The sequence below is a fragment of the Coregonus clupeaformis genome, unplaced genomic scaffold (genome assembly GCF_020615455.1).
Source record: "Coregonus clupeaformis isolate EN_2021a unplaced genomic scaffold, ASM2061545v1 scaf1889, whole genome shotgun sequence".
Lineage (NCBI taxonomy): Eukaryota > Metazoa > Chordata > Actinopteri > Salmoniformes > Salmonidae > Coregonus > Coregonus clupeaformis.
Window position 1 is genome coordinate 76,288 of NW_025535343.1, and position 6,148 is coordinate 82,435.

General features: G+C 45.9%; 1 long non-coding RNA gene across 1 annotated transcript; it reads right to left on the bottom strand.

Annotated features, from left to right (window-relative positions):
* Positions 1 to 6: 6 nt before the first annotated feature.
* LOC123487917 lies at positions 7 to 5,103 on the bottom strand. The gene is made up of 3 exons (XR_006659907.1): positions 5,066 to 5,103; positions 498 to 585; positions 7 to 79 (listed from the first exon to the last, which is right to left on the bottom strand). It is a non-coding gene; the product is annotated as an uncharacterized LOC123487917 (long non-coding RNA).
* Positions 5,104 to 6,148: the final 1,045 nt, after the last annotated feature.

Genomic DNA, 6,148 nt, shown 5'->3' on the forward strand with positions numbered 1-6,148 from the left:
AGAGGGGTGTAGGCCTTCTTGTCTTTACAGGACAACTCTGATCCATGAGAGGCCAGCAGTTTCACCACCTCAATGTGCCCTATGGTAGAGAGAGAGAGAGAGAGAGAGAGAGAGAGAGAGAGAGAGAGAGAGAGAGAGAGAGAGAGAGAGAGAGAGAGAGAGAGAGAGAGAGAGAGAGAGAGAGAGAGAGAGAGAGAGAGAGAGAGATAGTAAGGGGGTTAAGAGAGAAACAGAGACACAAACACAGAGAGATAGGCAGAGAGAGGGAGAGATAGATTAGTTTACAGTGGTACACAGCACCATAAGCAACACCTACATCATGTTAGTACAACTGAAAACATCTAATCAACCTACTTAGTACATGATTCTGACATAATAACACACTAGACGTGGCTCATACAGCTGAGCTGTGAGACTAACACACAGTCCATTCATTCATTCATTCATTGGTATAAAGGACATTAGTCAGAATGTAAATGATGTGGTAAACTCATCACCCATGTAAGCAGCCCAGTGGATTGCTCGGCGATCCTTCTTGTCAAAGGCATTAATGTTGGCTCCTCTGGAGAGAAGCAGCCTCACCATCTAACAGGGAGAGGAGAGAGAAACAAAACACAGGTTGAGGAAAACTAAACAGCAAAATCCGCTAAATCTGGCTTCAAAGCCTTCCCTTTAAAATTATATATTTTGTATTCACAATGAATGAAAGATAACATGTAAAGACATGGTACATTTCTCCCCTTTTAGTCCCCCCTTTGACCTCCCCCTCCCCCAGAATGCCTCCAAACACATTTAAAAAGAAAGGGAAAGTAATTGAGTTACATGTCAGAAAACAAAACAAAAGTATACAACAACGTTACTTCAAGCAAAAATGTAATAGCCTAACAATTTCAGGTGATTAAGTGATTTTATAGGCCTATATAGCAGTAATCTCAAGGTGGGGCCAAGAGTACTAATCTGGAGGAAGTGTTTGGAGCTGTTCAAAATAGGATATCATCGGGTCCCAGGAGGAATAAAATGAGTTGGTTGACCCTCGAATGGTAACTTCATTTTTTCTCATTTTAGGAACAGCTTCAGATCTTTGAGCCAAAGAGAGGCTAAGGGAGGATTGATAGATTTCCAATCCAATAAAATCCTTCTGCGGGCTAACAGGGAGGCAAAGGCAATGGCATCTAGCTGTCTATTGGTCAGAGAAGGATTGTTGTTTGGTACTCCAAAAATAGCAATTTCTGCACTACATTTACATTTTAGTCATTTAGCAGACGCTCTTATCCAGAGCGACTTACAGTTAGTGAATACATATTTTTTTTATACTGGCCCCCCGTGGGAATCGAACCCACAACCCTGGCCTTGCAAACGCCATGCTCTATCAACTGAGCTACATCCCTGCCGGCCATTCCCTCCCCTACCCTGGACGACGCTGGGCCAATTGCGCGCCGACACATGGGTCTCCCGGTCACGGCCGGCTACGACAGAGCCTGGATTCGAACCAGGATCTCTAGTGGCACAGCTAGCACTGCGATGCAGTGCCTTAGACCACTGCGCCACTCGGGAGACTAACTAGCCTATACTGCAACTAGGCTACATACTGCAACTAGGCTACATACAGCAACTAGGCTACGTACTGCAACTAGGCTACGTACTGCAACTAGGCTACGTACTGCAACTAGGCTACGTCCTGCAACTAGGCTACGTACTGCAACTAGGCTACATACTGCAACTAGGCTACGTACTGCAACTAGGCTACATACTGCAACTAGGCTACATCCTGCAACTAGGCTACATACTGCAACTAGGCTACATACAGCAACTAGGCTACATCCTGCAACTAGGCTACATACTGCAACTAGGCTACATACTGCAACTAGGCTACATACTGCAACTAGGCTACATACTGCAACTAGGCTACATCCTGCAACTAGGCTACATCCTGCAACTAGGCTACATCCTGCAACTAGGCATTACATTTACATGAACGCTCAGAGCGACTTACGAGTAATACATAATGAAATGCAAGCCCAACTAGGCTACATCCTGGGTTCTACCTGGGCGACTGCTGACAATGGGCGGTGGTAAGTGCGGGCTGCGAACTGCAACCAGGATCTCTAGTGGCACAGTTACATGCAGCCAACTGCAAGGACTAAGCTACATACTGCAACTAGGCTACATACTGCAACTAGGCTACATACAGCAACTAGGCTACATACAGCAACTAGGCTACATACTGCAACTAGGCTACATACTGCAACTAGGGCTACATACTGCAACTAGGCTACATCCTGCAACTAGGCTAACGTACTGCAACTAGGCTACGTACTGCAACTAGGCTAACATACAGCAACTAGGCTACATCCTGCAACTAGGCTACATACTGCAACTAGGCTACATACTGCAACTAGGCTACATACTGCAACTAGGCTACATACTGCAACTAGGCTACGTCCAGCAACTAGGCTACATCCAGCAACTAGGCTACGTACAGCAACTAGGCTACGTACTGCAACTAGGCTACATACTGCAACTAGGCTACATCCTGCAACTAGGCTACATCCTGCAACTAGGCTACATACTGCAACTAGGCTACATACTGCAACTAGGGCTACGTACTGCAACTAGGCTACGTACTACAACTAGGGCTACATCCAACAACTAGGCTACATCCTGCAACTAGGCTACATCCTGCAACTAGGCTACATCCTGCAACTAGGCTACGTACTGCAACTAGGCTACATACTGCAACTAGGCTACATCCTGCAACTAGGCTACATACTGCAACTAGGCTACGTCCTGCAACTAGGCTACATACTGCAACTAGGCTACATCCTGCAACTAGGCTACATACTGCAACTAGGCTACGTACTGCAACTAGGCTACATCCTGCAACTAGGCTACATCCTGCAACTAGGCTACATACTGCAACTAGGCTACATCCAGCAACTAGGCTACATCCTGCAACTAGGCTACATACTGCAACTAGGCTACATACTGCAACTAGGCTACATACTGCAACTAGGCTACGTACTGCAGCTAGGCTACGTACTGCAACTAGGCTACGTACTGCAACTAGGCTACATACTGCAACTAGGCTACATCCTGCAACTAGGCTACATACTGCAACTAGGCTACATCCTGCAACTAGGCTACATCCTGCAACTAGGCTACATCCTGCAACTAGGCTACATCCTGCAACTAGGGCTACGTACTGCAACCAGGCTACGTCCTGCAACTAGGCTACGTACTGCAACTAGGCTACGTACTGCAACCAGGCTACGTACAGCAACTAGGCTACGTCCTGCAACTAGGCTACGTACTGCAACCTAGGGCTACATACTGCAACTAGGGCTACATACTGCAACTAGGCTACTTCCTGCAACTAGGCTACATACTGCAACTGGCTACATACTGCAACTAGGGCTACATCCTGCAACTAGGCTACATCCTGCAACTAGGCTACATACTGCAACTAGGCTACGTACTGCAACTAGGCTACATACTTTCATACCCCCCGTGGGAATCGAACCCACAACCCTGGCGTTGCAAACACAATGCTCTACGAACTGAGCCGGCCATTCCCTCCACTACCCTAGGCGACGCTGGTCCAATTGTGCGCCGCCCCATGGGTCTCCCGGTCGCGGCCGGCTACGACAGAGCCTGGATTCAAACCAGGATCTCTAGTGGCACAGCTAGCACTGCGATGTAGTGCCTTAGACCACTGCGCCACTCACAGACTGAGTATTGCTGAGTATTGCTGACCAGAGCCTTCTCTAACAAAGTCAAAACTTTCTTTAATGTCCCACCCTCAGATACAGATGGTGCCTGGTCTGGTTCACGGCCACATTGAGAAAAAGATGACACATTAGGTCTTTTCACAGGACCCACTCCCTCCTGAGGGCAGTCAAAAACAGCAGCAACCTGCTGTGAAAGTTGTGTTCTACATGCTTTACGTTCCCTTAACAGTTCATCCAACCGATCCTGTACCTCACTGGCTGTCCAGTCACGAATGGGTTTGCTCTTGAACACTTGGGCCAACTCTTTATCAGGACAGTTGGGTACAAACATGACTGCCAACTCTGAGCACTGATTGGGTAAGGTCCTGCCCTCACTCACAAGGTACTGTTCGGCTACCTCTGCAGCTTTGTTAAGCCTAATCCAGAAATCTATTGGACCCTCATTAGCATATGGTTTGATTGAATAGAAATCAGCTAATGGCATACCTGAGCAGACAGTATCCCCAAAGTGTTGCTTGAAAACACTGAACACCGCCTTAACATCTGTGACAACAAGGTTGTTACGCTTCCAGACTTTGGTCACATCCCGTGCCCTCCCCATGAGCCTAGACATCACCTCCCCAACATTCCCAGACCCAGTGTAACCCCTCTTCTCTAGGTAGACTTCCATTAACTCCTCCCACTCCAGGACAGAGTACTTATCTGAGCCATCACCCCTAAAAAGAGGTGGAGCACTAACATCTGACTTCACAACCAGATTCAGCTTGGACGCATCAATAAAGGTTGACCCACACTGCTCAGGCAGGGGAAACTTCTGGGGTTGGTGAGGGGGACGGGCAGGAGAAAGACTTGAAACCCCAGGCTGCAGTAAACTCGCTCTGATAGATTCTCCTATCTCTGAACCAATCTGCTTAATAAGGTCACTAAGCTGACTCGGAGGCGTCCCATTATCACCGAGTACTGTGGATGATGGTACATCAAAAGACAGAGGTGGGATACCCTGGTCAGGTGGAACAAACAGCCTACCCCTCCCAGTGCTTGCAAACTCAGGACTAGCAAACGCTCTACTCCCAGGAGCTGACTGTACAATTGGTGTAAATGGAAGGACACCCCTCCCTCTACCCACACTAAAATCCCCAGCATAACACGTCTTATGGATTTGAGAATCTTCCATGGCTCAACAGAGCACTAAAATACAATGTAATTTAGTGCATTCAAATACCCAACAAATAAATGCAATTAACAAATTCATCCAAAACATACAAATAAGCACGAATACCTGTATCTAATGAATATGCTACATTCACTTTCACTGTTTACAGTATATATTCACTTACAGTAAGCCATCAACAAATTCACATGCGCAGGTCGTGCACCTCATCCACATGCACAGCTCCGGCGGTCGGCTTGAGCTGACCAGTCGGCAGGTCACGTAATTAGGACACTGCCACAACTGGAATTCTGATGGTTGGATAATTTTTATTCGACCTGCACACGAAGAGACAACACACAATATGTTAGCTCTTGGTGCAGCCACAGCTCTCGGGCACCTTGCTAGTTGAAGGTCAGGCAAAGAGAACAGGTGCTGCATGCACACATTCAGTGCCTAACAACACACTATACAATACAAGTAAAATGATATACAACATAATTCTGACAAAATAAATGACATACCTGTACACGAAGAGACAACACACAATAGGTTAGCCCTTGGTGCAGCCACAGCTCTCGGGCACCTGCGTGAGCACATAGAAACTCACTCAAACACTGCCCCAAATACTCCCGAGTTACAATAGGTACCCTAATTAGCGAGCTCGGTGAAAGTTGTTAACATACATCTTTATATTGTCCACATTGTAACAAAACCTGTAGTTGCGTAACAGCACTTTGTGTAACTTTACCACAGTTTTATATTGACAAATTACGGCGCCAAGGACAACATACCTTGCTAGTTGAAGGTCAGGCAAAAGAGAACAATAAGAGGGTACATAAATACAGATAACCCGCGATGGACCAAACCAAAATATACACAACTTTTACAATTAGGTGTATTTGCAATATAGATACAGAAAAATGTTTGTACACCAAAAAATAACATTAGCTATGCAGCTGTAATTAAATAAAGAAACCACATTGAATTATTATTATTATTAACTTATTAACATCCCCTCTTGACCTGGCCTACTTGAACTGTCCTTGTGTGCAATTTGGTGCATAATCTAGGGGAACAACATCACACTACTACACATTTAATTCAAATCATACCTTTATTGTCATTCATGCTCTTATTTTTAACCTAGTAGTTTTGCAAAAGTGTAACCTGCGTCAATTCTAGGAAATATTGGAATAACGTGCTTAAGAGGAGCCCTGACACGCACAACAGGATAACACAACTACCACATTTTCAATTGACAATCATT